This window comes from Vigna unguiculata, unplaced genomic scaffold (assembly GCF_037176805.1).
Source record: "Vigna unguiculata cultivar grain cowpea cultivar isolate G323 ecotype 2 unplaced genomic scaffold, ASM3717680v1 ptg000262l, whole genome shotgun sequence".
Taxonomy (NCBI): Eukaryota; Viridiplantae; Streptophyta; class Magnoliopsida; order Fabales; family Fabaceae; genus Vigna; species Vigna unguiculata.
The window spans coordinates 32,063-40,000 of NW_028196898.1; positions in this window are offsets into that span (position 1 = coordinate 32,063).

The window sequence follows — 7,938 nt, forward strand, 5'->3', positions numbered from 1 at the left end:
TAAGTGTGTATTCATTTAAAAATTTTTTTTAGAACAGACAGAATTCCATGGGTCTAATTCAGAACCGTCCGAGAAAATAGAATCTTATCTATCTTAGGGATATATCAAGGGAGAAATAATTGGCCGGGTTCTTATATTTTTTTAAGGCTTTAAAGGAGCCGTATGAGATGAAAATCTCATGTACGGTTCTGTAATAGAGATGGTAACAGTAATGTCATCACCGACTAGGATTATCTAACAGTTTAAGTACAGTTGATATAGTTGATGCACAATCCAAATATGGTTTTTGGGGATGGAATTTGTGGCGGCAACCTATGGGTTTCCTCGTTTTTCTAATCTCTTCCCTAGCAGAATGTGAAAGATTACCTTTTGATTTACCAGAAGCGGAAGAAGAACTAATAGCGGGTTATCAAACCGAATATTCCGGTATCAAATTTGGTTTATTTTATGTTGCTTCCTATTTAAACCTATTCGTTTCTTCCTTATTTGTAACAGTTCTTTATTTTGGTGGTTCAAATTTCTCTATTCCGTACATCTTCGTTTCTAATTTTTTTCAAATAAATAAAACATACGGAGTTTTTGTAACGATAATTGGTATCTTTATTACACTAGTTAAAACTTATTTATTCATATTCGTTTCTATCACAACAAGATGGACTTTGCCTAGGCTACGAATAGATCAATTATTAAATCTTGGGTGGAAGTTTCTTTTACCCATTTCTCTTGGTAATCTATTATTAACAACGTCGTCTCAACTGTTTTCACTGTAAAAAAAATGTGGACCTTCTATATTCAAAATTCAGAACTTGTTTTAAACAAGAGAAAGAAAAAAAATATTCAGAGCTATTCACGATATGTTCCTTATGGTAACTGAATTCATAAATTATAGTGAACAAATAATACGAGCTGCTAGATATATTGGTCAAGGTCTCATGATTACCTTATCTCATGCAAATAGGTTACCCGTAACTATTCAATATCCTTATGAAAAAATAATCTCATCAGAACGTTTTCGCGGTCGAATACATTTTGAATTTGATAAATGCATTGCTTGTGAAGTATGTGTTCGTGTCTGTCCTATAGATCTACCCATTGTTGATTGGAAACTAGAAACTGATATTCGAAAAAAACGGTTGCTTAATTACAGTATTGATTTTGGAATCTGTATATTTTGTGGTAACTGTATTGAGTATTGTCCAACAAATTGTTTATCAATGACCGAAGAATATGAACTTTCAACTTATGATCGCCACGAATTGAATTATAATCTAATTGCTTTGGGTCGTTTACCAGTATCAGTAATTGATGATTATACAATTCGAACAATTCAAATAAAATGATTTCAAAATTCTTCACAAAAATAATTGAATTTCTCTATATATAGAATAAAAAAAAAGATATTCTATTTTTTTGAAATGACTCTTTGGCATAAAGAAAAGAATGAAATTCCATTGATTCTATAACAACTGTACCTAATAACAATTCACATATCTTATCTTAGGATTTGGTGAATTTCTATGCACAGATAATTTTCGTATTTAACAAGTTTTTTCCTGGTCATATCAATAAGGTCATGAAATTTCTATTTATCTTTTATTTTACATATAATGGATTTGTCCGAATCGCTACATGATTTTATTTTAATCTTTCTTGGATCAGGTCTCATATTAGGAAGTCTAGGAGTAGTATTCTTTACGAATCCGATTTTTTCTGCTTTTTCATTGGGACTAGTTCTTGTTTGTGTATCTTTATTCTATATTTTATCAAACTCCCATTTCGTAGCTGCCTCACAGCTACTTATTTACGTGGGCGCTATAAATGTTTTAATAATATTTGCTGTGATGTTTATGAATGGTTCGGACTATTACCAAAATTTTCGTGTTTGGACCGTTGGGGATGGAATTACTTTGATGGTTTGTACCAGTATCTTTCTTTCACAAATAACTACTATTCTAGAGACATCATGGCACGGAATTATTTGGACGACAAGACCCAATCAGATTTTAGAGCAAGATTTGATAAGTACTAGTCAACAAATTGGAATTCATTTATCAACAGATTTTTTTCTTCCATTTGAACTAATTTCAATAATTCTTTTAGTTGCTTTAATAGGTGCAATTTTTGTGGCTCGCCAATAAGAAAGTTTTCGAACTAATAAAATAATATAAATTACATTTTGTTAGAATTTATTACATTTCTTTTTTGTTGAATTATATGTTAAGGAAAAAGAATATTTATGTATAAAGTATAAAATCTTTTTGCAAATACTTGATTTTGTTGTAGACTTATTATGTTAGGCAATAAAATCCGTTGAATTCATATTCATATCGAAATGAATAAAAATTGAAAAGGAGTTGGTCAATGATATTCGAGCATACACTTGTTTTGAGTGCTTATTTATTTTCTATAGGTATCTATGGATTGATCACGAGCCGAAATATGGTTAGAGCCCTTATGTGTCTTGAACTTATACTAAATGCAGTTAATATAAATCTCGTAACCTTTTCTGATTTTTTTGATAGGCGGCAACTAAAAGGAAATATTTTTTCAATTTTTGTTATAGCTGTTGCAGCCGCTGAAGCAGCTATCGGACCAGCTATTGTTTCCTCAATATATCGTAATAGAAAATCAACCCGTATCAATCAATCAAATTTGTTGAATAAATAGTATTATTCATAAAAAAAAGTCTAATTTTGAATAGTGTGTACTATATAATCCATTCAAATTAGCAGAAATGATATATCCTTTTTAATCATGTTTGCGTTTGCGAAAACAAAGATAAGAAATCAAAGTATCTTGGTTCTATTCTCTTATTAGTTATTAATCTATAAATATATTTTTAGTAGCAAAATTCTTATAAATCATTGATTCATCTGGTATATAATATAGATATATATATATAGATATATATATATCATATATAGATATATATAATTGGTTTACCAATTTACTAGATTGAAAATGTTGAATTTTTGATGTTCAAGGATTATGTTCCAATGTCACATTCAGTAAAGATTTATGATACATGTATAGGATGTACTCAATGTGTACGAGCCTGCCCAACAGATGTATTAGAAATGATACCTTGGGACGGATGTAAAGCTAAACAAATTGCTTCTGCCCCAAGAACAGAGGACTGTGTTGGTTGTAAGAGGTGTGAATCCGCCTGTCCGACGGATTTCTTAAGTGTTAGAGTTTATTTATGGCATGAAACAACTCGAAGCATGGGTCTAGCTTATTGATACGTTTCAAAAAGAACCGCATACAAGTACTTTTTTTTACTGGCAAAAACCCGGGCTCAAAATAAAAAAATATTTTGAGCCCGGGTTTTTGTAGTCTAAGTATATCTTATTTTTATCACGAATTATTTTCCTTGGTTAACAACAGTTGTAGTTTTGCCAATAGTCGGAGGTTCTTTAATTGTCTTATTTCCCCATAAAGGAAATAAGACAATTAAATGGTATACTTATTGTATATGTTTCATAGATCTCCTTCTAATAACCTATGTATTTTGTTATCATTTCGAATTAGATGATCCACTAATCCAATTGACAGAAAATTATAAATGGATCCATTTTTTTGACTTTTACTGGAGATTCGGAATAGATGGACTCTCTCTAGGACCCCTTTTATTAACGGGATTTATCACTACGTTAGCTACGTTATCAGCTCAACCGGTTACTCGAGAATCTAAATTATTCTATTTTCTAATGTTAGCAATGTATAGTGGTCAACTAGGAACATTTTCTTCTCAAGACATTTTACTTTTTTTCATCATGTGGGAATTAGAATTAATTCCCGTTTATCTACTTTTATCTATGTGGGGTGGAAAAAAACGTTTGTATTCAGCTACAAAGTTTATTTTGTACACTGCGGGAAGTTCTGTTTTTTTATTACTGGGAATTCTGGGTATGGGTTTCTATAGTTCTAATGAACCAACATTAAATTTTGAATCATTAACTAATCAATCATATCCCGTGGCACTGGAAATAATCTTCTATATGGGATTTCTTATTGCTTTTGCTGTCAAATCACCAATTATACCCTTACATACATGGTTACCTGATACCCATGGAGAGGCGCATTACAGCACTTGTATGCTTTTAGCCGGAATATTATTAAAAATGGGAGCATATGGGTTGGTTCGAATTAATATGGAATTATTATCTCGCGCTCATTCTATATTTTGTCCCTGGTTAATGTTATTAGGTTCCATTCAAATAATCTATGCAGCTTCAACATCTCTTGGTCAACGCAATGTAAAAAAAAGAATAGCTTATTCCTCGGTCTCTCATATGGGTTTCTTAATTTTAGGAATTGGTTCTATAAGCGAGACAGGGCTGAATGGGGCTATTTTACAAATAATCTCTCACGGATTTATTGGTGCTGCCCTTTTTTTCTTGGCGGGAACTAGTTATGATAGACTACGTCTTCTTTATCTCGACGAAATGGGTGGAATGGCTATCCCAATGCCAAAAATATTCACGATTTTCACTACCTTATCGATGGCTTCTCTTGCATTACCGGGCATGAGCGGTTTTGTTGCAGAATTTATAGTATTATTGGGAATAATTACCAATCAAAAATATCTTTTCATCACAAAAATACTCATAACTTTTGTAACTGCAATTGGAATGATATTAACTCCTATTTATTTATTATCTATCTTACGTCAAATGTTTTATGGATACAAGCTTTTTAATAAACAAAATTCTTATTTTTTTGATTCGGGGCCACGAGAATTATTTATTTCAATTTCTATCCTTATACCCGTAATAAGTATTGGCATTTATCCAGATTTTATTTTTTCAATTTCGGCTGACAAGGTTGAAGCTATTCTCTCTCATTTTTTATAGATAGTTTTTGGGAATAAATGAAAAAGAAAAAATAGAAATCAATCCGATGCACAATAAAAAAAAATGGATTTCTTTTTGTATTTTCTTAATTACATAAAAATGAAATTGAATTCTAATTGAATATTTTTGTTGTTTGTGAGAACCCCTTGAATCAATATTACATTACTTGATTCAATGGGGTCTTAATCATTTTATTGGGAGTTTTTTTTCTTATTCTATAGAATGTTCCCAATATTTGTGAATTTTTTTAAATTAATTAGGTGTAAATGAACCATAACTATGTAGTCCTATTCCTAAAAGATTTATCCCTAAATAACATATCCAAATTATAAGAAAGCCTATGGAGGCCACTATTGAAGAATTTCTATATTCCAATTTTTTATTTTTTCTAGTATGTAAATAAATTGCGAAAATAGTCCAAGTAATAAAAGCCCAAGTTTCCTTTGGATCCCAATTCCAATATGATCCCCATGCCTCATTAGCCCATACTGCTCCAGATATATTACCTATTGTTAAAAAGATAAAACCTAGACTAATAGTACGGTAACCCCAACGATCCAATTGTTGAATAAATTGATATCTATAATAATTTCTATAAGACGAATAAAACGGAAAAGGAGTTTGTTGTAAAATATTCTTTTTATCATTCATATTCATATATTTGATTTCAGCAAAAGAAAAGGATTCATTAAAAAAAAACAAAGTCTTGCTTTTACCAAGAATTTGTATGAGTTCTTGAAATGTAATGACTAAAATAGCCACTGATATTAATGATCCACATAAAAGAGTTGTATAACCCAATATCATCATACTTACGTGCATCATTAACCAATGGGACTGTAAAGCAGGCACTAATTTTAAGGATTCATGCATTTCGGTTAAAAGACCCGAAGTAGCAAAGCCTTGGGTAAAAAGAATACTTGGTGTTATTATTGTATTGAAATAGTCATTTTTTTGTTTTTTGAAGCAAAGAACCATATAAAAGATAGAAAAAGTCCATGAAAGAAATATTAATGATTCATATAAATTACTAAATGGTAAATGGCCTGAAAAAATCCAACGAGTAACTAACAATCCTGTGATACAAAAAAAGGTTATTATCATGCCTTTTTTGAACAAATTGTATAATCCTATGATTTCATTGCCTAATAATAAGGTTATCAAATGAATTGAAATTAAAATAGATACGACCGAAAAGGATATATGAGTTAATATATGCTCTAAAGTGGAAAATACCATATAGAATGAAAAAATAGAAATACTTGGAATAGAAATAATAATTCTTTATAGGAACTTTTTTTTAGAAGATAAGATGCCGCTACTCGGACTCGAACCGAGATGCTCTAGCACTGCTTCCTAAGAGCAGCGTGTCTACCAATTTCACCATAGCGGCTGACTCGAAACCATAATAACCCAATTTTAGTCAATTGTCGAGATTCAAAGAATCAATTAAAACACAATATTTGTTTACTAAACATTCAATAAAATAATTTTAAAGAATTCTATTAGAATCTATTAAATATAGAATGTAAATATCATAATATAGAATGTAAATATCCTAAATTCATAACTGAATCTTATATTCTATATCAATTTTATATTCATATTTTTGTATTTAAAAAAGAGTCGTTGAATCCAGTTAATTGAAATTATTCTAACGTTTATATTTGTTACAGAAAAAGCTTTTTGAATTCCCCGTAAAAATAGATTGCCCTAATGAAAAAGCTTTTAATGCTGTAAAATATCCCTTCTTTTTCCATAAAGTGTTCCGAATAAGTTTTTTTGATATAGACGTGCGCTTTTTTGGAACTGCCATAGAATTAGTATAGTTTTTTATTGTTATAGAATTTTATGTGAAAGACATTTTGCGGTAAATGAAAATTAAGTTTATCTCTAATTAGACATATATTTTATATATTTGAATTTCCATTTTTGTTTTTATTATATTTATAATAAGAATATAATACTTTTTAGAAAGTTTTCCCCAAATCGCTATTTCTTATTGTAATAAAAACTTAATTAGTTAAGTTAAATTTAATGAACTAAACCAATGTTCAAAAAATATTGTCCAAAGAGTCAGAATAATGAATAATCGATTATTCTATTTTATTAAATTCTATCTTTCTTTGTTATTAACCGAAACCATTCCTTTACTTTACAAAAAAGATAAAAGAAAAACCTAAGAAACCAAATTCATTAGAATCCTAATTTTTTTTCTTTATTGTATGGAATATACACATCAATATTCATGGATCATACCTTTTATTCCATTCCCAGTTCCGATGTTAATAGGAGTGGGACTTCTACTTTTTCCCACTGCAACGAAAAATATTCGCCGTATTTGGGCTTTTCCTAGTATCTTATTGTTAACTATAGTTATGATTTTTTCGCTTGATTTGTCTATTCATCAAATCAAGAATAGTTTGTTTTTTCAATATGTATGGTCTTGGACCATAAATAATGATATTTCTTTAGAGTTTGGGTACTTGATCGATTCACTTACTTCTATTATGTCAATATTAATTACTACGGTTGGCATTCTCGTTCTTATTTATAGTGATAATTATATGTCTCATGATCAAGGATATTTGAGATTTTTTGCTTATCTTACTCTTTTTAATATTTCAATGTTGGGATTAGTTACTAGTTCGAATTTGATACAAATTTATTTTTTTTGGGAATTAATTGGAATGTGTTCTTATTTATTAATAGGCTTTTGGTTCACCCGCCCTATTGCGGCAAATGCTTGTCAAAAAGCATTTGTAACGAATCGTGTAGGGGATTTTGGTTTATTATTGGGAATTTTAGGTCTTTATTGGATAACGGGTAGTTTGGAATTTCGGCATTTGTTTCAAATTATAAATAATTTGATTTCTAAAAATGAAATGAATATTTTTTTTTTTACTCTGTTTGCCCTCTTGCTATTTTGTGGCTCAGTTGCAAAATCTGCCCAATTTCCTCTTCATGTATGGCTACCCGATGCTATGGAGGGACCTACTCCAATTTCTGCCCTTATACATGCTGCTACTATGGTAGCCGCTGGAATTTTTCTTGTGGCTCGTCTTTTTCCTCTTTTCATAGT